The sequence below is a fragment of the Medicago truncatula genome, chromosome 2 (assembly GCF_003473485.1).
Source record: "Medicago truncatula cultivar Jemalong A17 chromosome 2, MtrunA17r5.0-ANR, whole genome shotgun sequence".
Taxonomy (NCBI): domain Eukaryota; kingdom Viridiplantae; phylum Streptophyta; class Magnoliopsida; order Fabales; family Fabaceae; genus Medicago; species Medicago truncatula.
Genome location: NC_053043.1, coordinates 26,630,856 through 26,654,490, shown reverse-complemented (window position 1 = coordinate 26,654,490; position 23,635 = coordinate 26,630,856). Strand labels below are relative to the sequence as shown.

The window sequence follows — 23,635 nt, the reverse complement described above, 5'->3', positions numbered from 1 at the left end:
GCTGATCATATCGGAAGGCCTGTTCCTCATGCTTAGACTTGCCATCTTTTCTTTGAAGACACCCTTGCTTTATGCTATCCAATAAGGGCTCTAAAGCTTTAAAAAATTGCTGGAACTTGAGACTTGAGGGAAGAGCTATGAGTTTGTGAAATATTTCTTGTATTTCGAGAAAAGCGTTCTCATCTTGCTCTATGATTTTGAATAAATCAACCCTCAACACTTTGCTTCGAAATTCGGCGAACAGGTTTTCGGTCGAAGCTTGAGAAGGATCCCCAGTCGACACATTGGAGGATTTCCCGGTGCTCCTAGACATGAGGATGTCACTGGCCAAAAGATCGAAAGCGTCCAAGGGATTAGACTCCTCAAGTTGACTTAGGTTTCTTGGAACCGAAGTTGGATCATGTCGAGATGGCTCAGCATTGCCTTTAGAATCCGGGGTATGAGTGAGCGAAGGGTTTTCAGAAATGGGATCATCTATGGGAGTAACGATAAATTGATCGGCATCGAGATCCACTCCCATGTCACTACCTTCTTCCGGCGCTTCACCTTGACGATCACTTGAGTCAACCACGATGTGATTAGGAGAAGTGATCTCCAGATCAGGTGTAAGAACGCTAGTTTCGACACCTTCATCCTCTTCAGCAATAGGTGAAGCTTCGGCTTGACCAACTTGAGCATGTTGGGGAATATCAATGTGCATGGCCTGCGAGAGAAATACTGTTGTGAGGGGCATATTTCGAGACCCATGGCTAAAAATAATTAAACAAAAGGGTTTTATGAAAAAATACCTTCGAAGCGTTGTCACCAACGCAAGAGTGAGCACTGTTAGGATTTGAATCTTTGTGGGTTTTCATCTTCTTGGGACTAGGTTGACCCAAAGTTTCTTCCACTACAGCTGTCTCGAAGGCTGGAGAATCATGTTTCCTTTTTCTATGACTCTCTTTCGGTTGAATAGGTTCAGAGACAGCGGCTCTTTCGATAGCAGTAGGAGGAATTTCAACCTGCAAGGAAGTTTAAGTTTAAAAGACTTTCCTACAGAGAGTATGGTTTGAAATCATTCAAGGAATGACTTACCTCATCTTCGACAGTCTGGGTTTGTTTTCCTTTGGAAGATTTTTCGGACTTCTTCTTCTTGTCCGTCTTCGAAGATTTCTTCTTGTGAGCAGTCTTGTCAGACTTTGATCTAGATGTCCTTCGAGAGTTGTCTTCTTTCGGATATTCTACATCTCCTGAGGCCAAAGGAAGCGCTGCTAGCCATAAACACAAAACAGATAAGTATCCTCTTTTATTCAAATATAATAGGCTCGGAATTTGGATGTTTTTTCTAAAAAAGAGAAATAGAAAGGGTTCATTACCTAATCCCATTTCGGACAAAATTCGAATATGAGGATCAGTTAAGTGCAGATGCCATCTATATGTATATAGGCTGTGCTTGGTCGCAGTTACTCTGTCTTTTTCCCTCTTAATAAATCTTTATTTCATCCCCATTATACTATCACAAAATAACCATTTGGGATAAGGTGGCCTAAAGGCCAAGGCCAACGGACTAGTTGGCAAAACGGGAAACCTCGTTTTAAAATGAAGTGCAAAAAGATATTTACTAGGGGTAAAAGGTGGAAAAGACATCAAAGGAAGTTTTTCGTGAATCTTATCCTTTAAAGTTTTAGCCGCATAATGAACTGTCCTCTTTAGATGGAGAGGATCATATACAGTTTGAAAGAAATTTTGAAAAGTTTGAATTTCTCGAATATGCGTACCTTTGTTTTTCTTCGATTTTCTCTGCACAGTGTGAAAAGCAAGGATTAGTTCAGGAAGTAAAGTATAAGGATCTATACGATCGGATTGGTGCTTAAAATAGCACTGCCACCATCGATAGAACACTTCCGTGCATGCAAAAGATGAAGTAAATGGTTTGGGTTCGAAAATAAGCTTTTGCGTTGAGCCCGACGCAGGATAGACATCCAGACATGCTCTATGAGAGGTTGCCTCAAATCATCTAAGCACTTGTACAATGAACTTGGCTTGGTCTGAATTAAGCCGAATTGCCTAGCCACATGGTTAGGTTGATAGCTGTACACACCATATGGGCTTCCGGCAGTCACTCGACTAGACAGAAAAGTGGGGGTGAGGTAAGCTTCCCAGATGGCATTAATATCTACTTCTTCTTCAGTAGAATCGGTTGGGAATCTTGCCGTAAACCATGAAGGCCCATGAGATCTAGTGGTAAAGGGAGCCATCGAAGGTGTGAAAGACGTGCAGCCTAAGAACGCGTTGTAAGCCACTGCAAACAAATAAGGAGAACTCCTATTTCCGTACTGAAGCATGGCCAGACATAGACCTTCGATTGACCTATTATCATAAGCTTTCGAAAGAGCAGGGGGCAGGTGAACTGCCAACTTCGTTCTGAAAGTGGCCAGAAGCCACAATTGGAATAACCAGATAGGGCCAGGAATAATGAGACTGCTACCAGGTTGGAAATCTTTTATACTGGATACTGCATGGTTCAAACTCTCATATAGAGATCCTAAGATAAGCTTGCTTAGGCATATATCCCTCCCTTCATGCAATTGGATTGCTAAAGTGGTGAATTTCTTGGGAATCTGAATTGACCTTGAGCAAAAAATGTACATGGATAGCCAATAAGTCAAGAAGGCGATATGCTCCTGATCAGACACTGTGGTACTAGAAGTGTCGTGATGATCAATGATGAAGTTACCATAGGCAGGTCTCGAAAAATCGAAAGATATCTCCGAGGAATGAGTATCAGGGTCGAAAATTTGGCCTACAGGTTTCAAACCCACTAGACCAGCAACATCTAGCAAAGTAGGAGTCAGCATACCACACTTTAAGTGAAGGCTATTGGTTGAAGGGTTCCATAAATGGAGAGCAGCGATTATCATCTCATTATCATATTTTGGTCCCTACCGGGATAGCTGAATAAGATCGAAAACTCCCATTTCTTTCCAAAAGGGACCTTTGATTTTCTCCACTTTATCCAGCCAGTCAAGGTATTTCTCGTTATTTTCTATCTTGGGTTCAGTCCTAAATTTAGACTTAAAAAAACTTAGGTCATATGGACCTTTTGAGAAAATAAGAGGCAATTGTGCCTCGTTGCAAGGAAAAACGGTGTCTAGTTTTTTCTGATCGTCGGAGTCGTCCGGCAAAGGCCCTAGGTATGCATGCGATGAGTTTGGGCATGAGATGATTACCTGAGATTTCCAGATTTTGTCTTCAGCTTCTTTGACATCTGGTTCTTCCATAAACTGAGGATTTATGGGAAAATTGGCACTTGGTTCATGTTGTTCCGTTGGTTGAGAAGAGGAACTTTCTGCGCGCGTCATGGAGATTCAAATTTTTGTTTCAGTAAACGATGAACAGTGTTTGGATCGTAAGTTAGAAGAAGGGGATGGTGAAAAGAGTAAAATTACTAAAGAGAAACAAAGTAAGAGTAAAAGTATGACTCAGGGTCATATATAGCTTTTGATGTTGGACAGATGTCAATCATCGCATGGAGCAGTTGTTTTTTGATGGTTCCCAATGACGGCATGGCCCACTAAGTCCTGAAAAAGGTGGTTTTGAACCTTTTCAAATATCCCGTTTGTTAAAAGAGTGATGTCAAGCTGAGGAATCATATTTTATCGGAGCCCTGGGATCGTTGGTTTCATCTAAATAACAAGTCCTTTTCAAACCAAAACTATAAGCTTATAATGTTATGTTTAGACCTAATTTCTCAAGACAGATTCTCTTATGTTCCTCTAGCAACCAAGCCTATTTCGCTGACTTGATTACTATCAGATTTTGGTTCCTCTAACAGCCAAGCCTATTTCGCAGACTTGATTGTTATTAGTTCCCTTGAAGATCGAAACTATATGTCTCAAAGATTGCAAAGCCTATTTCGCTGACTTTGCAATCCTTGTTTGAATTCACTTGTTCGAATATCAAAGCTCCACTTTCGTTTTATGAATTGTATTTGGAATAATGGATAAACAATTATCAAACCCTCCACTTTCGTTTCCACAGTTTGATAATGGTTGATCCATGTTAAGACGGTGAATTCATATAAGAAATTAGGGTTACATAAGATTAAGGCTTAGAGTTTGGTTTGATTAGGATTATGTCATTTAGACTTATCCAACAATCCCAAGACAAGGAGAAGTCTACTCACTCATGTTCATCGTAGACATGGGGGAGAAGAGAGAAAGCATAAAAGTAAATGACAAGAAAATAAAGGAAAAGAAAAAACTTTAATTAGAAAAGCAATTGTCACTTATTGAATTCCAAGTAAAGATGAATATTTGTGATGGATGGTGTTAGTCAATATTTGTGAAAATATGATCATTTAATGCAGTCAAGGGTTTGACCCAAAATTGGGGCGTAGCTTTGTGAAGAAATCCATCGACAAATACATAAGTACCTCAGCGGGAATCGAAGAAGCTGTTTTAGTTCGACGGATGAAAGAAGTTGTAGACGCGCCTTCAAGTCTGGTAGATAAGACCAAGCGGTTAGCAAACGGCTAGTTTTCGAACGGCTAATTTCGATTTTTGAATCGAAAGGATGTGATTAGGTAGTTATAGGACTATCTGTATAAATAGTAGTTTTTCTTAGGAAAAATGGGTCACAATTCAGTCATACTAAAAACTTACACTCAATACTGTCCGTATGAAAGCGACAAACGAGTCACAAGTTGCAAAGTATGAATATTGATGAGATAAAACCGCAAGTGCACGGTCTTACCGAAGTAGTATAAAAGAGTATCGTTCCGACAGGGAGTAGTTCAATTCAATTAAATTTTTAGAGATGATTAGAAGAGAGAAGAGAATTGTAAGTTGAGGGTTTTCAAGCGTTTGAAAGATAATAATAATAAAAAGAGCCTTGGGATCGTTGGTTTCCTCTAAATGATAAGTCCTTCTCAAACCAAAACTATAAGCTTATAATGCTACGTCAGACCTAATTTGTCAAGACAGTTTCTCTTATGTTCCTCTAGCAACCAAGCCTATTTCGCTGACTTGATTACTATTAGATTTTGGTTCCTCTAACAACCAAGCCTATTTCGCTGACTTGATTGTTATTAGTTCCCTTGAAGATCGAAACTATATGTCTCAAAGATTGCAAAGCCTATTTCGCTGACTTTGCAATCCTTGTCTGAATTCACTTGTTCGAATATCAAAGCTCCACTTTCGTTTTATGAATTCATATTTGGAATAATGGATAAACAATTATCAAACCCTCCACTTTCGTTTCCACAGTTTGATAATGGTTGATCCATGTTAAGACGGTGAATTCAGATAAGAAATTAGGGTTACATAAGATTAAGGCTTAGAGCTTGGTTTGATTAGGATTATGTCATTTAGACTTATCCAACAATCCCAAGACAAGGAGAAGTCTACTCACTCATGTTCATCGTAGACATGGGGGAGGAGAGAGAAAGCATAAAAGTAAATGACAAGAAAATAAAGGAAAAGAAAAGAACGTTAATTAGAAAAGCAATTGTCACTTATTGAATACCAAGTAAAGATGAATATTTGTGATGGATGGCTACTCTATTTATAGCATTTGTTCGACTTAAAATCTAAGCTATTACATTCGGGCTAAAAATAGAGTAGCTTAAAATCTAAGCAAAAGCAGCAAAAGTGACACTGGAGGGTGGCACGGGCGTGCCAAGTTTAGCACCGGTCGTGCCAAGCTTCTGGCATGGGGGAGACATATTTTTGTCTCTCAATCTTCATAATTTTGCATCCAATCGGCTCCAAGTCCCTTTCTTTTGCTCCAAGACTCAATCCATCCAATATTCATTCCTGAAATAAAATAAAATGCAATTTAAAGTAAACTATCCTAAAGCAAAAGGCATAGACATGGCAGCAACAAAAGGATTAATATATGACACTTTAAATAAAAGCTTATGTCTCCCTCGAGGTTTCATTTCAATGTACACTAATCACAACTTCAAGCATTCCTTGTAAACTTATTCAACCCGACAACAAATTTCAAGTGAGTGTGTGTGTGTAGTCCAACCCTTTTCTTGCTCCTGTATAAGATAGATATTATGAGGAACAGGTTCTAACCTTAACACTAAAATGACCGAGAAAAATCTTTTCTTCATTTCATATAAGAGAAGTGGGAGAGTTAAGATAGACTTGATGAATTTATACATTTGGGGGCTTGTAGATGCCTAGGGGCTATCATTTCACATTGGAAGTCCGTGAGGGGGTATCCTTTCCTCCAAGTTTCAATGATCACCCTAAGTAGTGCTACAACTTGTTTACTTCACTTAGGAAGTTCCTCTTTTTAGAGGGTTTAATTCAAGCACAATTTATTTGAGAAGTCATCACCACATTTAGGAAGTTAGTGAGAGGGTATCCTTTCCTCCACGTGTGGTGATATCCTTCCGCCCCATTTCGGTTTACACATTTCATCACATTAGAATTATTCCCACATAAACTTATACTACTTTTACTCTGAAGATTTTTAAGGGTCCAGGTTACCATTAAAGTTAGAACGTGTTCCTTAAAATACCTATTCATACACTTACTCAAGGATTGCAACCAGGTGTTTTTCTCATTGGAGAATTAATTTCACAATAAAACTTGATGTGGGTATAGCAAGAATACTTATAACACAAGAGATCACTTTCATGTACAAGAAACGACCATTTGAAGAGACGACAAAAAATTATGTCATAATAAAATAATAAAAACAAGCTGCTTATTCATGCCTTTTACAATAAAACATAACAAAAGAATAAAGTTCAAGGGAGTTTGGAAACACTACGACTAATGACACTTTATTAGGCTCCCCCCACACTTAGGAGAAGCATTGTCCTCAATGATTCAAGATAGAGGAAAAAGAGGAGGGAGGAGAATGAGATAGAAATTGAAGAGATAAGGTGAAAAAAAGGAAGAGGAAAGCTCACATTTTTATTGAGGTCCATAGGGAGGACCTTGGAGGTTGAAGTGTTGCATCATGTTCCGAAGCATTTGGTTATTTTCTTCGGATATGCGGTTGCCCCTTAGGACATCATTTCTTACCCCGGATAATTCAACACCTTGCCTTTTTTGCTCGGTGCTTATCCTTTGTACCTCGGTTTGCATCCATGCCCATCTTTCATTGTTGTCGTTATGGTCATGGGGTTCCTCTTCATGGTGCATGTGTGCACCGTCTTCGTCACCTTGATTATGCTCTTCATGTACCTGTAATCCATCACCAACATACAACAAATTCGCCTCCACCTCGGGGTTAGTCCAAGATGGGTTAGGAAGGAGAAACAAAAGAGGTATGCGAAGCTGAAGTGCATAAGTCATGGGTGGGTGAATCTTAATGAAATTCATAGCAACAAGAGTTTCAATATTAAGCCTATTGTTACCCGCAATTGGATTTATCCCATCTTCCTCACCCACTCCAAACTTCCTAGCTATGAAGGTAATGATACCACCGACTACTATCTCAGCTCTATTATCCGGTTTAGCACCTATGGAGGAAAGGTAATCAAGTAGGTAGAAACAGGTATTAACGGGATTGTTACTAAGCATTGCCCAAAGCATAAAAAGTTCATCCGTCCTAGTTGTTCCTACCTCTTTTCTACCCCAAATGGTACAAGCCATGACTCTCCGGAGGTATCTAAGCACTGGGTTGTGAATGTTACTAGCCTTATTGTTGCGAGGATTATATTGCCTTAACCCGGTAATGCGTTTCCAAAAGAGGGCGGGGTCATAGTCTTTCGACTTAAGATTTGGATTCCAAGAGTCATGGATGAACCCCGCATTTGCGAAGTCCATTTCTAAACAAAAATTTTCAAGAGACATCTCGTAATCCACATTCAAAAGTCGGAAGGAGACTCTATGGTCGGGGTTATCAAGGTTCACTTTATCCTTCGTAAATTCAATAGAACTTAAGAATTCATAAGTGAAATTTTCAAAACCTTTCATAGGTCTAAGCATATCCACCCATCCTAAATTTCTTAGTAAGCTAAACACATTATCCCTTAGTCCTAGCACACTCAAAGTATAAGGATCAGGATATCGACAAGGGTGCAAAGGTTTAGAGATAAGAATTTTATACCTGTCCCTTTGCTTGGTGTCCTTGAAGACTATGCCATGATTCTTGGCTTGCGTTTTCTTCTTTGATTGTGGTCCTCCGGAAGAGCTTGCTCCACCTTTCCTAGATGCCATTATCCGTAACCTTGGTTGACCTTTTTGTGTTTTGGGTGAAGGTTGGGTTTTGGGAAGTGGTTTTGGTGGAAAAGGTTGGTTGGGTGAAGGGTTGGTGTTTGAGTGAGTGTTAGGAGTTGGGTTGGGTGAATTGGTGAAGTATTTGTGGGTTTTTAGGTAGGTGAATGGGGGCTACGAATTTGGTGATTTTTGGTAGGGATGGAGGAAAGTTGTTTTTGAGTGAAGGGTTATGATTGGAATGTGGATTGTGATTGATTGGGTGAAGAAATTTTGTTAATTGGTGAAGTTTTGAGGGAGATATGGAGGTTTGAAATTTCTATGGTTATGGAGGTTTTTGAGAGAAGTTTGAATGTTTGTGGTGGAGAATGAAGGAAGAAGAAGATGAAAGGTGAGGTATATCCTTACCTGTAGTCGGGCACGGCCGTGCCAACCTTAGCACGGGCCGTGCCAACATTCTGGGGTTTTTGGAAGGTGAGGTCTGGCACGGCCGTGCCAATGTGAGCACGGGCCGTGCCAAGGTTCTGGATATCGGGGCTTTAAAATTTTCCCTTTTCTCGAATCATACTCGGACAATTACCTATAAAACAATTAAAAACAAAACAAAACAAAACAAAAGCAGTCAAATGCGTGGGTTGCCTCCCACGAAGCGCTTCTTTATAGTCATTAGCTTGACGTTATAGGAAAGTGTCCATTAGAAAGGATCAAAGAGGTCATATTATGTAGATGGCGCTAATGAGCGTTCTTGCACATCATGACCTTTAATCACATTACAAGAATAGAGGGCGGGACCTTTCATATAATTCTTCAACTCAAATCCTATCAACTCATCACTCACTTGAAAAACAATCCTACCATTTTGAACATCTACTATAGCACCCGCAGTGGCGAGAAAGGGTCGTCTTAAGATTATAGGGCACGCATTGTCCTCATCTATGTCAAGCACCATGAAATCAGTTGGGATGTCTATCCCTTCTATTTTAACGGGGATGTCCTCGACATATCCGACAGGTTGGATATCAGAACGATCGGCTAACTTCAATGTTGTTTCGGTAGGCTTTAACTCGCCCAACCCTAGCCTTGTAAAAAAGGATAAGGGCATCAGACTAACACTTGCTCCTAAATTGCATAAGGCTCGGTTTAAGGTTTCAGTCCCTGATGAGATAAAACCGCAAGTGCACGGTCTTACCGAAGTAGTAAAATAAGAGTATCGTTCCGACAGGGAGTTATGAATTCAATTAACTTTCAATAATGATTAGATGAAAGTTTCAAAGGTTAAAAGTTTGGATTTTTAATTATAAGAAAATAAAAGAAAAGATAAAAGCCTTGGAATCATTGGTTCATCCTAATGACAAGTCCTTCACAAACCAAACTATTAAACTTATAACCTTATGTTAGACCTAATTTCTCAAGACAGTTTCTCTTATGTTCCTCTAGCAACCAAGCCTATTTCGCTGACTTGATTACTATTAGATTTTGGTTCCTCTATCAACCAAGCCTATTTCGCTGACTTGATTGTTATTAGTTCCCTTGAAGATCGAAACTATATGTCTCAAAGATTGCAAAGCCTATTTCGCTGACTTTGCAATCCTTGTCTGAATTCACTTGTTCGAATATTGAAGCTCCACTTTCGTTTTATGAATTGATATTTGGAATAATGGATAAACAATTATCAAACCCTCCACTTTCGTTTCCACAGTTTGATAATGGTTGATCCATGTTAAGACGGTGAATTCAGATAAGAAATTAGGGTTACATAAGATTAAGGTTTAAAGCTTGGTTTGATTAGGATTATGTCATTAGACTTATCCAACAATCCCAAGACAAGAGAAGTCTACTCACTGACGTTCATCGTAGACAAGGAGAAGAAGAGAGAAAGCATAAAAGTAAATAACAATAAAGTAAATGAACTTTTATTAGAAAACAATTGTCACATATTGCATTCCAAGAAAAGATGAATAATTGTGATGGCTAGCTACTCTATTTATAGCACACATTTGACTTAAAATCTAAGCAAGTATATTCTAAGAATATTCCACGAGAGATTGTGCGCTAAAATAGAATAGCTCAGAATCCAAGCAAAAGCAGCAAAAGGTATTCTGGAGGGTGGCACGGCCGTGCCAAGGCTAGCACGGGCCGTGCCAGGCTTCTGACTTGTGGGAGACGTATTTTGTCTCTCAATCTTCATATTTTCGTGTCCAATCGGCTCCAAATCCCTTTCTTTTGCTCCAAGATTCAATCCATCCAATATTCTTTCCTGAAATATAATAAATTGCAATTTAAAGTAAACTATCCTAAAAAGGAAATAATACTAATATAAAATTATATAAAATCTAAATAAAACTAAACTAAAAAGCATATTAAAATAGTATATAAATGACTCATCAAACTCCCCCACACTTGAATCTTTGCTTGTCCTCAAGCAAAAGGCATAAACATAGTAGCACTAACAGTTATATCAAATGACAATTTCAATTAAAGCACATGTCTCCTCAAGGGCTTAAATCCCAAATGTACACTAATCACAAACTCAAGCATTTCTTGTAATTTTTATTCAACCCAACGATCAAGTTTCAAGTGAGTGTGTGTGTGAAGTCCAACCCTTTTCGTGCTCCTGTATAAGATAGGCATTATGAGGAAACATGGTCTAATCCTAGCACTAAACCAACCAAGAAAGATTCCTTCTATAATTCATATAAGAGAGATGGAAGTATTTGAGGATCTTTGTTCTTTGCCATTTGCACATTTTAAGTTCTTTATTTAAGGAACAACATCTTCACGTAGGAGGTCGGAGGGCCTACCCCCTTCCCCAATCTAGATCCAATGGTATCCCTTAAAACATCATCTTCACGTAGGAAGTCGGAGGGCCTACCTCCTTCCCCAATCTAGATTCAATGATGCTTTTTAAAGTTTTTTTTCTTAAGATATCAATCATCTTCACGTAGGAAGTCGGAGGGCCTACCTCCTTCCCTAATCTAGATTCAATGATGAGATCTTTGGAATTTATTTGGCTTTTGGCTTTTTATGAACTCCCTTATACTAACTTATACTACTGGCACTTTGAGAATCTTTAAAGGTTAATGCACCACTAAGATTAAAACGCGTTTCCTTAAAATACCTATTCATACATTTACTCAAGGGAAGCAACTTTTTTGTTTTTCTCATTGGAGAATTTTATTCACTTTAAAACAAGATGTGGGTATATCAAGAAGACTTAGAACACAAGAGTTTGCTTTCATGTACAAGATTCAACAAAATAAGAGGAGATAGTGAAAATTTTTGTGTCATGATATTTTCAATAAAAATTAGCTACTTAACCATGCCTTTTACAATAAAACAAAACAAAAGAATAAAGTTCAAGGGAGTTTGGAAACACTACGACTAAAGACACTTTATTAGGCTCCCCCCACACTTAGGAGAAGCATTGTCCTCAATGATTCAAAATAAGAGATATGAAGAAGAAGAAGAAGAAGAAGGAGGAGGAGGAGTAGTAAGAGAAGAGAGGAAGAGGAAAGCTCACATTTTTCATTGAGTTCTATAGGTAGGACCTTGGAGGTGAAAATGGTGCATCATGTTCCGAAGTATTTGGTTATTTTCTTCGGATATGCGGTTGCCCCTTAGGACATAATTCCTTAGTCCCGACAATTCAACACCTTGCCTTAGTTGCTTGGTGCTTATCCTCTAGTCCTCGGTATGCATCCATGCCCATCTTGCATTTTCATTTGTTTATCCGGCATCATGGTCATGGTGCTCCTCATCATGGTACAATTGTGCACCTTCCTCTTCTTGGTGCAAATGTGCATCTTCCTCGCCTTCATTATCGTGTTCTTCATGTACCTGTGGATCATCAACAACATACAACAAATTTTCTTCCACCTCAGTGTTAGTCCGAGATGGGTTAGAAAGTATAATCAAAATAGGCACATTGAGTTTGAGTGCGTAGGACATGGGTGGATGGGGCTTAATGAAGTTCATAAAGATAAGGGTCCTTATGTTAAGCCTATTGTTTCCCTCAATTTTGGTAATCCCTTGGTCCTCACCCACTCCCAATTGCCTAGCTATGTATGTGATGATACCACCCACGACTATCTCTCCCGTACTATCAAACCTATTACCGTCATGGGAAAGGTAATCAAGCAATTAAAAGCATGTGTTAACGAGGTGGTTGTTAAGCATGGCCCACGACATGAAGAGTTCATCCGTCCTAGTGTTCCTCAATTCGGTCCTACCCCAAATACTGCAAGTCATTACCCTTTGAAGGTACCTAAGCACCGGGTTGTGAATATGGCTAGCTTTGTTTGAACGTGTGTTAAATTGCCTAAGGTTGGTGATATGTTCCCAAAAGGTGGCGGGTTGATAGTCAACCGGCTTAAGACTTTGATCCCAAGAGTCATGGATGAACCCCGTGTTAGCGAAGCTCATCTCATCACAAAAGTGTTGGAGAGACATCTCGTAATAAATGTTCATAAGCCGGAAAGAGATTCTATGATTAGGGTTATCAAAATTCATCCTATCCTTTGTAAAAATGATAGAACTTAAAAACTCATAGGTGAAATTTTCATAACCCCGCATAGGTCTTAACATAGCAACCCACCCTAATCGTCTTAGAAATTTAAACACATTGTCACTAAGGCCTAATGTAACCAAGTGATAATTATCAGGGTACCTGCAAGGATGTAAATGTTTAGAGATGAGATTTATATACCTATCCTTTTGCTTGTTGTCCTTGAATATTATGCCATGATTATTTGCCGGTACTTGCTTCTTTGGGGGAGGTCCTCTTGAAGATGTTGCAACTTCTTTTCCACTTCTTTTGGAAGCCATAGCCTTGACCTTGGTTGGACTTGGTGTGGTTGTGGTGAAGGTTTAAGTGAGTTTTAGGAGTTGGTTGATGGAGGTTGTGATTTTTTTTGGATTGGGTGGATGAAAGTGGATTTTGTATGGATGGTTGCGGTGGGAATGGTTTTTGTGGTTGAATTGGGTAAGAAATTTTGTGAATTGGTGAATGTTTGATGGAGATGTGGAGGTTTGAGGTTTTGTGGTTATGGAGGTTTTAGAGAGAAGTAGGAGGGATGAGAGGGGTTTGGTTTGAAGAATGAGGGAAGAAGATGAAGGAAAATGAGGTTTAACCTTACCTGAGGTCGGGCACGGCCGTGCTGAGGTTGGCACGGGCCGTGCCAAGTTCCTGGAGTTTGGCCTGGTTTTGGAAGGGCAAGGTCTGGCACGGCCGTGCCAGTGTGAGCACGGGCCGTGCCAAGGTTCTGGAGACCGGGACTTCAAAAATTTTCTTTTTCTTGAATCATAGTCGGACAATTACCTACAAAACAAATAAAAACAAAACACAACAAAACAAAAGCAGTTAAATGCGTGGGTTGCCTCCCACGAAGCGCTTCTTTATAGTCATTAGCTTGACGTTCAAGAGGTTTCTCTACCCTATACCCAATCTTTCCCAAAGGGATAGTGGCGTCAACCTGGCATTCTCTCCCAAATCACACATGGCTTTCTTAATGCTTTCGGAACCTATGACACAAGGTATGGGAAAATTTTCTGGATTCTTAAGTTTAGATGATAATTTGGTTGGAAGTATTTCAATAAAAATTCTAAATTGGTCATCTAACTTTGATTTGACAAAACCTTGTGTTAATGGATTTTTAGGCTCATGAGGTGGTGAAACAAATGGCTTTTCATTTTCTCCTATAGTTTTCTCACTTTGAGGCTCATCACTTCCTATCTCTCCCTCATTGTTCTTAATTGTCACAACGGGGTCCTCTAATTGGTTACCATCCCTAAGAATAATAGAACTTATATGGCCTTTGGGGTTGGTTTCAGTTTGACCTGGAAAGATCCCGGTGGTTTGAGAGGAAGTAGTCACGTGTTGGGCCACTTGAGAGATTTGGGTTTTGAGTATCTTATTGTGAGTTGCTATGGAGTCTACCTTGGATGTGATTTTGGCAAGAGAGTCATTCAAAAATCCTGTTTGGTTTTTAAGCTCTTGGAGTTGCTTGGATTGATTTATAACATAATTTTCCATTAAAAGTTCCAAGCTGGATTTTTGAGGGACTCTTTGGTTGTTTGCATAACTGGGTGGTGTTGCTTGTTGTCCAAAAAGATTTTGAGGGGTTTGATAAAAAAAGTGGTTGTTTCCAAACCCTCGATTATATTGAGCATAGTTTACTTGCTCAGGACTTCTAATAACACTACCTAGTTGGCAATCAATGCCAATATGGCCAAATACACCACAAACTTCACAACGAGGTGATACAGGAGCAGGTGTGACAACACTAGTATTCATTGTATCAAATTTTTGTGTCAGTGTGTCAACCTTAGCAGTTAGATGATCAAGGGAGGAAATTTTGTACATACCTGCCTCTTTTTTAGAGGGTGAAGAAGCAGTGATGACTCTCTCACTTGTCCACTGATAGTGGTTTTGTGCCATGCCCTCGATCAAATCATATGCTGCTGTGTAAGTTTTATTCATCAAAGCTCCACCTGCAGCTGCATCAACATAGATTTTTGTGGTATACGAAAGACCATTATAAAAGGTGTGGATAATAAGCCACTTCTCTAAACCATGATGGGGGCAAAGCCTAAGCATTTCTTTGATTGAAACGCTCCCACGCATCGTAAAGAGATTCACCATCTTTTTGAGTGTATTAAAAAAGCCTCGCCCTGAATTGAGCGGTTTGAGAAAGGGGAAAGAATTGGGCAAGGAAAGCTCGCCTCATTTGGTCCCATGAAGTGATAGAACCAATAGTCAATGAATGAAACCAAGCACTAGCTCTATCCCTTAAGGAAAAAGGAAAGAGGTGCAGCCTTACGGTCTCTTGGTTTGCCTTCAAAGTTCCACTGAGTTTTAAAAAAATTGAAACATGAAGATTCGGATCCTCAGTGGGTGATCCGAAAAATTGATTTTGCTGCACTAGGTAAATAAGTGCAGGTTTTCTTTCAAATTTACTACCCTCAACCGTTGGGTACACAATAGCATCGTACGACTCATCTGAAGATGTGATTGCATACTCTTTGAGAGCACGTTTCTCATCCATGTCGTTATTATTGTCTTTGAGCCATGCCTGAAATCAAAACGGTTAAAGATAGAAAATAAAAAATAAGGAGAAAGGGAGGGAGAGATATATAAAATAAAAATAAAATAAGATAAGGAAATAAAATATATTATAAATATAAAAAATAAAAAAATAAAAAGGTAAGAAAAAGGAAATAAAATATTTTATAAATATTTGTATATATACTATTATATTATATTATATTTTTTTTATATTATATTTTTTTTTTAGACTAACCACTATTAAAAAGTTAATCAAATTACAATAACTCCCCGGCAGCGGCGCCAAAAACTTGGTTCCGGAGACCGGGACTTCAAAAATAAGAGTATCGTTGTGACAAAAACTTATGTCATTAGACCATGGATCAACTATCTGATAATACCATGTCATTAGATCCATGTTGTGACAAAAACTTATGACACTTGCGGTAATACCATGTTTTTCTACCCTTGATCATCTATCTGATAAGGTGGACACACTTCTTCAAAAATTTGATAAATTAACTGTAAGTGTCGTCACACATGCTCTTGTCTCACCACCTTGTGAATTTTGTGGAATATTTGACCATACTGATGTTGAATGCCAACTAGGTAGTGTTGCTAAAAGTCCCGAGCAAAAATTTTATACCTTTGGACAACAAACAACACCACCCATTTGTGCAAACAACGAAAGAGTCCCTCAAAAATCTAGCTTGGAAATTTTACTCGAAAAACATGCTATGGAGCAATCCAAGCAATTTCAAGAACTTAAAAATCAAACTGGATCTTTGAATGACTCTTTTGTCAAGCTTACATCTAAAGTGGACTCCATTGCTACTCACACTAGAATGCTAGAAACTCAAATCTCTCAAGTAGCCCAAAAAGTAGCTACTTCCTCTCAAACCCCCGATGTCTTTCAAAGTCAAACTGAAGCCAACCCCAAAGGCCTTATAAATGTTATTCAACTTAGGGACGGTAAGCATTTAGATGACCCCATTATGAAAACTAAGACAATTGAGGGTGAGATAGAGAGTGAAAAGCAACAAGATGAGAAAGTCATAGGAGAGAGTGATAAGCCAATCGCTTCACCACCTTATAAACTCAAAATCCATGTCCCACAAAGGCTTGTTAAGCCTAACCTCATAGTGATTGAGAGTTTTTCCACCCCTTGTGTGATTGAGAGTGAAACCATTGAAAAAGCTATGTGTAAAGTGGGAGAGAATCTCAGGTTGATGCCACTATCCCTTTGGGAAAGATTGGGTATTGGGTAGAGAAACCTTCTAATCGTCAAGCTAATGACTCTAAAAGAGCGCTTCGTGGGAGGCAACCCATGAGTTTTATTGCTTTTATTTTGTTTGTTTTGTAGGTATTTGTCCAAATATGATGCGAAAAAGTGAAAAAGATTTGAAGCCATTGACCAGAAATCCACCCAAAAAAAAAAAAATAATAATATTTCTTCCCTCTTTTTCCAGAAAGTTAGCACGGCCCGTGCCTGAGTTGGCACGGCCGTGCCAACCCATCAGCACAAAAAAAAAAAAAAAAAAATTTTTTTTTTTTCTTCCCGTATCCAAATCAAATAACATCTATAATCCTTCTTCCGTAATTCTCTCCAAACTTCACCAACATTCATCCACCCACAACCAAACCAATCTAGGGTCAATGGCATCAAAAAGGAAAGGTGAGAAGATTGAAGCCTCCAAAAGTGGTGCAAGCAAGAAGCAATCAACAACCCGAATCATGGGATCCAATTCAAGGATTCCGAGCAAAGCAATAGGTATAAATCTCTAATATCTAGAACTATCTCTCCTTGCAGGTACCTTGATGTTAATGCTATGGATAGACTAGAAATAGATGAACATGTGATTAGGCTGTTGAATAAATTCCCAACCCTGTGCTTAGGTACCTTCACACGGTTATTGCTTGCACCATATGGAGTAGAAAAGAGGTAGGAATGATGAGCTATTTATGTTGTCGGACATGCTTTATAACCACCATGTTAACATTTGCTATTTTTTTGCTTCATTATCTTGTTTCAATTAATAAAAAGAAACCGGATGATAAGGGTGATATAATGGTAGGTGGAATCATCACTTTTATTGCTAAGAGGTTTAGGGTGAGTGTGAATCAAAGGATCAAGAGGATAGATGAAAATTATTATCCAAACTTATATACTCTCACTACTTTGTCTTTCCTTAGAACCCATGACCATACTCACAATTACCAATATGAATGGAGAATTATTAGAACTAATTGTTTGATTATTCTACCTAATTCGGACATTACTAATCCGGAGGTGGTGGAAAATTTGCTTTATGTTGGTACTAACCCACAGGTACAAGATGATGGTGATGATGGTGGTGATGAAGAGGAGGTAGGTGCACAACACCATGAACAAAAAGCCGGTGGAAACTATAATGATAAACGGTGGGCATGGATGCAAACCAAAGTTCAAATAATATGCACCGAGCAACAAAAACAAGGTGTTGAAATGGTCGGGGTAAGAAACGATGTCCTAAGGGGCAATCAAATAAATGAATAACACAATCAAATGTTCCAATACATGATGCAACACCTTCACCTCCAAGGTCCACCTTGTGGACTTCCATAAAATTGTGAGCTCTCCTCTTCCTCTACTCTTCTCTACTTCTCTTCTTCTTCTTCTTCTTCTTCTTCTTCTCCTTCTTCTTCTTATTCTTCTTCTTTTTCTTTTTCTTATTTTGAATCATTGAGGACAATGCTTCTCTTAAGTGTGGGGGGAGCCTAATAAAGTGTCTTTAGTCGTAGTGTTTCCAAACTCCCTTGAACTTTATTCTTTTGTTTTGTTTTATTGTAAAAGGCATGGTTAAGTAGCTAATTTTTATTGAAAATATCATGGCACAAAATTTTCATTGTCTCCTCTTATTTGATTGATTCTTGTACATAAAAGCAAACTCTTGTGTTTTAAGTCTTCTTGATATACCCACATCTTGTTTTAAAGTGAATAAAATTCTCCAATAAGAAAAACACAAAGTTGCTTCCCTTGAGTAAGGAGGTAGGCCCTCCGACTTCCTACGTGAAGATGATTGTTATCTTGAGGAAAAACTTTAAAAAAGCATCATTGAATCTAGATTGGGGAAGGAGGTAGGCCCTCCGACTTCCTACGTGAAGATGATGTTTTAAGGGATACCATTGGATCTAGATTGGGGAAGGGGGTAGGCCCTCCGACCTCCTACGTGAAGATGTTGTTCCTTAAATAAAGAACTTAAAATGTGCAAATGGCAAAGAACAAAGATTCTCAAATACTCCCATCTCTCTTATATGAATTATAGAAGGAATCTTTCTTGGTTGGTTTAGTGCTAGGATTAGACCATGTTTCCTCATAATGCCTATCTTATACAGGAGCAAGAAAAGGGTTGGACTTCACACACACACTCACTTGAAACTTGATCGTTGGGTTGAATAAAAATTACAAGAAATGCTTGAGTTTGTGATTAGTGTACATTTGGGATTTAAGCCCTTGAGGAGACATGTGCTTTAATTGAATTGTCATTTGATATAACTGTTGGTGCTACTATGTTTATGCCTTTTGCTTGAGGACAAGCAAAGATTCAAGTGTGGGGGAGTTTGATGAGTCATTTATATACTATTTTAATATGTTTTTTAGTTTAGTTTCATTTAGATTTGATATAATTTTATATTAGTATTATTTCCTTTTTAGGATAGTTTACTTTAAATTGCAATTTATTATATTTCAGAAAAGAATATTAGATGGATTGAGTCTTGGAGCAAAAGAAATGGATTTGGAGCCGATTGGACACGAAAATATGAAGATTGAGAGACAAAATACGTCTCCACACCTTTTGCTGCTTTTGCTTGGATTCTGAGCTATTCTATTTTAGCGCGCAATCTCTCGTGGAATATTCTTAGAATATACTTGCTTAGATTTTAAGTCAAATGTGTGCTATAAATAGAATAGCTAGCCATCACAAATATTCATCTTTTCTTGGAATGCAATATGTGACAATTGTTTTCTAATAAAAGTTAATTTACTTTATTGTTATTTACTTTTATGCTTTCTCTCTTCTTCTCCTTGTCTACGATGAACGTCAGTGAGTAGACTTCTCTTGTCTTGGGATTGTTGGATAAGTCTAATGACATAATCCTAATCAAACCAAGCTTTAAACCTTAATCTTATGTAACCCTAATTCCTTATCTAAATTCACCGCTTTAACATGGATCAACCATTATCAAACTGTGGAAACGAAAGTGGAGGGTTTGATAATTATTTATCCATCATCTCAAATATCAATTCATAAAACGAAAGTGGAGCTTTGATATTCGAACAAGTGAATTTAGACAAGGATTGCAAAGTCAGCGAAATAGGCTTTGCAATCTTTGAGACATATAGTTTCGATCTTCAAGGGAACTAATAACAATCAAGTCAGCGAAATAGGCTTGGTTGCTAGAGGAACAAAAGAGAAACTGTCTTGAGAAATTAGGTCTAACATAAAGTTATAAGTTTAATAGTTTGGTTTGAGAAGGACTTGTCGTTAGGATGAACCAATAACCCCAAGGCTTTTATCTTTTATTTTATTATTTGCTCTTAATTAAAATCCCAAACTTTTCTACCTTATAAACCTTTAGTCCAATCATTATCTAAAGTTAATTGAATTCGTAACTCCCTGTCGGAACGATACTCATATTTTACTACTTCGGTAAGACCGTGCACTTGCGGTTTTATCCCATCAAGTTTTTGGCGCCGCTGTCGTTGTAGTATAGTGGTAAGTATTCCCGCCTGTCACGCGGGTGACCCGGGTTCGATCCCCGGCAGCGGCGCCAAAAACTTGATGAGATAAAACCGCAAGTGCACGGTCTTACCGAAGTAGTAAAATAAGAGTATCGTTCCGACAGGGAGTTATGAATTCAATTAACTTTCAATAATGATTAGATGAAAGTTTCAAAGGTTAAAAGTTTGGATTTTTAATTATAAGAAAATAAAAGAAAAGATAAAAGCCTTGGAATCATTGGTTCATCCTAATGACAAGTCCTTCACAAACCAAACTATTAAACTTATAACCTTATGTTAGACCTAATTTCTCAAGACAGTTTCTCTTATGTTCCTCTAGCAACCAAGCCTATTTCGCTGACTTGATTACTATTAGATTTTGGTTCCTCTAACAACCAAGCCTATTTCGCTGACTTGATTGTTATTAGTTCCCTTGAAGATCGAAACTATATGTCTCAAAGATTGCAAAGCCTATTTCGCTGACTTTGCAATCCTTGTCTGAATTCACTTGTTCGAATATCAAAACTCCACTTTCGTTTTATGAATTGATATTTGGAATAATGGATAAACAATTATCAAACCCTCCACTTTCGTTTCCACAGTTTGATAATGGTTGATCCATGTTAAGACGGTGAATTCAGATAAGACATTAGGGTTACATAAGATTAAGGTTTAAAGCTTGGTTTGATTAGGATTATGTCATTAGACTTATCCAACAATCCCAAGACAAGAGAAGTCTACTCACTGACGTTCATCGTAGACAAGGAGAAGAAGAGAGAAAGCATAAAAGTAAATAACAATAAAGTAAATGAACTTTTATTAGAAACCAATTGTCACATATTGCATTCCAAGAAAAGATGAATAATTGTGATGGCTAGCTACTCTATTTATAGCACACATTTGACTTAAAATCTAAGCAAGTATATTATAAGAATATTCCACGAGAGATTGCGCGCTAAAATAGAATAGCTATGAATCCAAGCAAAAGCAGCAAAAGGTATTCTGGAGGGTGGCACGGCCGTGCCAAGGCTAGCACGGGCCGTGCCAAGGCTAGCACGGGCCGTGCCAGGCTTCTGACTTGTGGGAGACGTATTTTGTCTCTCAATCTTCATATTTTCGTGTCTAATCGGCTCCAAATCCCTTTCTTTTGCTCCAAGATTCAATCCATCCAATATTCTTTCCTGAAATATAATAAATTGCAATTTAAAGTAAACTATCCTAAAAAGGAAATAATACTAATATAAAATCTAAATAAAACTAAACTAAAAAGCATATTAAAATAGTATATAAATGACTCATCAGTCCCTATCATACAAGGGATGGCAAAACTTCCTGGATCTCTAAGCTTTGTAGGTGGCTTCTTGATGATTGCATTATTTTCCCTTGTCAAAGCTATTGTTTCATTATGATCCATAGCCTTTTTCTTTGAAAAAATTTCTTTTAAAAACTTGGCGTATAGGGCCATACGAGACAAAGCTTCAGCATAGGGGATCTTAATGCAAATCTTTTGAATTATGTTTAAGAATTTAGTGAATTGAGCCTCCAAGTTGAGCTTAGTAAGCCTTAATGGTGTAAGGGCTTTGTTCTTGTTATGCGATTTTTCACTTTTTATCACACCTTTCTTACCTAAACACCTAACACTCTCCCTCTTGACACTTTTGGCTTTAGTAACGGTCTCTTCTAGCTTACTACCCCCAAGAAAAATAGCGTTGACATGGGCTTTGGGGTTTGTTTCAGGTTGACCAGGAAAGACTCCTGGTGTTTGAGAAGAGGTGGCCACCTGTTGGGCTACTTGGGAGATTTGGGTCTCAAGCATTTTTGTGTGTGTGGCGATAGAATCAACCTTGGTATTGAGTTTGGAGAGAGAGTCGTTCAGAAATCCTGTTTAGTTTTTCAATTCTTGAAGATTTTTATTTTGATTAGCAATGCAATTTTCCAATAAAATCTCCAAACTTGATTTCTGAGCTACTCTCTGGTTGTTTGTATAGCCAGGTGGTGATGCTTGTCCATAGGAACCTTGAGGATTTTTGTAAAAATTTTGATTTGGCCTCATTCCTTGGTGGTATTGAGCGTAATTCAGTTGCTCAATATTGGCAGCATTACCTAACTGACAATCAACACCTATATGACCGGATATACCACAGACTTCACAAGGAGGGGATGCAGAAGAAGGTGTGACAGCATCAACGTTAAGTTTTTCAAATTTTTGGGTTAATGCCTCAACCTTAGCAGCAAGGTGATTATATTCAGAGACTTCGTATATACCTGCCTCTTTCTTAGAGGGAGTAGGAGTGGTGACGGTTCTCTCATTGGTCCATTGGTAGTGATTCTGAGCCATGTCCTCAATCAAAGCATAAGCCTCCGTATAGTTTTTGTTCATTAGAGCTCCACCTGCAGCTGCATCAACAGACATCTTAGTGGTATATGACAAGCCATTATAAAACGTGTGGACTATAAGCCACTTCTCTAGGCCATGGTGGGGACAAAGTCTAAGCATTTCCTTGAAACGCTCCCATGCCTCATAGAGAGATTCCCCATCTTTTTGATTGAAACGAGTAATTTGATCTCTAAGTTTAGCGGTTTTAGATGGGGGGAAAAATCGGGCAAGGAATGCTCGCCTCATATCGTCCCATGAAGTGATGGAACCGACTTCTAGGGAGTGCAACCAAGCGCTAGCTCTATCCCTTAAGGAAAAGGGAAAGAGATGAAGTCTTACGGCTTCTTGGTTCTCTTTTATGGTTCCACTGAGTCTAAGGAAGGAAGAAATATGGAGATTTGGATCCTCAATGGGTGATCCAGAAAACTGATTTTGCTGCACCAAATGGAGTAGTGCAGGCTTGATTTCGAAGTTATTACCCGCAACCGTTGGGTACACGATAATAGCTTGTGGCTCTTCCGTTGAAGGAGTAGCATACTCTTTGAGAGTGCGTTCAGCCATAGCAGTATTATTTTGTGCCTCTCTCTTTTTCTTATGCAAAAGCCTTTCGATCTAAGGAATAAATTCTCCGAGACTTTTACTTCTTCGCATAAGAAACCGAGAACCCAAGAAGTTAGTGGTAATACAAAGAGAGAAGTAGAAGAAAAGAGGAAGAGAAGAGAGTTCTAATCACAAAGAAAGGGTTAATCAAATTAGTTTACTCCCCGGCAGCGGCGCCAAAAACTTGATGAGATAAAACCGCAAGTGCACGGTCTTACCGAAGTAGTATAAAAGAGTATCGTTCCGACAGGGAGTAGTTCAATTCAATTAACTTTTTAGAGATGATTAGAAGAGAGAAGAGAATTGTAAGTTGAGGGTTTTCAAGCGTTTGAAAGATAATAATAATAAAAAGAGCCTTGGGATCGTTGGTTTCCTCTAAATGATAAGTCCTTCTCAAACCAAAACTATAAGCTTATAATGTTACGTCAGACCTAATTTCTCAAGACAGTTTCTCTTATGTTCCTCTAGCAACCAAGCCTATTTCGCTGACTTGATTACTATTAGATTTTGGTTCCTCTAACAACCAAGCCTATTTCGCTGACTTGATTGTTATTAGTTCCCTTGAAGATCGAAACTATATGTCTCAAAGATTGCAAAGCCTATTTCGCTGACTTTGCAATCCTTGTCTGAATTCACTTGTTCGAATATCAAAGCTCCACTTTCGTTTTATGAATTGATATTTGGAATAATGG

At 38.4% G+C, this 23,635-nt stretch overlaps 3 non-coding genes across 3 annotated transcripts; all 3 read left to right on the top strand.

Moving 5' to 3' along the window:
• Positions 1–14,728: 14,728 nt before the first annotated feature.
• Positions 14,729–14,839, top strand: LOC120578822 (small nucleolar RNA R71). The gene has a single exon (XR_005644631.1). It is a non-coding gene; the product is annotated as a small nucleolar RNA R71 (small nucleolar RNA).
• Positions 14,840–19,944: 5,105 nt separating this feature from the next.
• TRNAD-GUC (transfer RNA aspartic acid (anticodon GUC)) lies at positions 19,945–20,016 on the top strand. The gene has a single exon. It is a non-coding gene; the product is annotated as a tRNA-Asp (tRNA).
• Positions 20,017–22,434: 2,418 nt separating this feature from the next.
• On the top strand, positions 22,435–22,541 carry LOC120578736 (small nucleolar RNA R71). Its single transcript, XR_005644547.1, has one exon. It is a non-coding gene; the product is annotated as a small nucleolar RNA R71 (small nucleolar RNA).
• The last annotated feature ends 1,094 nt before the right edge of the window (positions 22,542–23,635 follow it).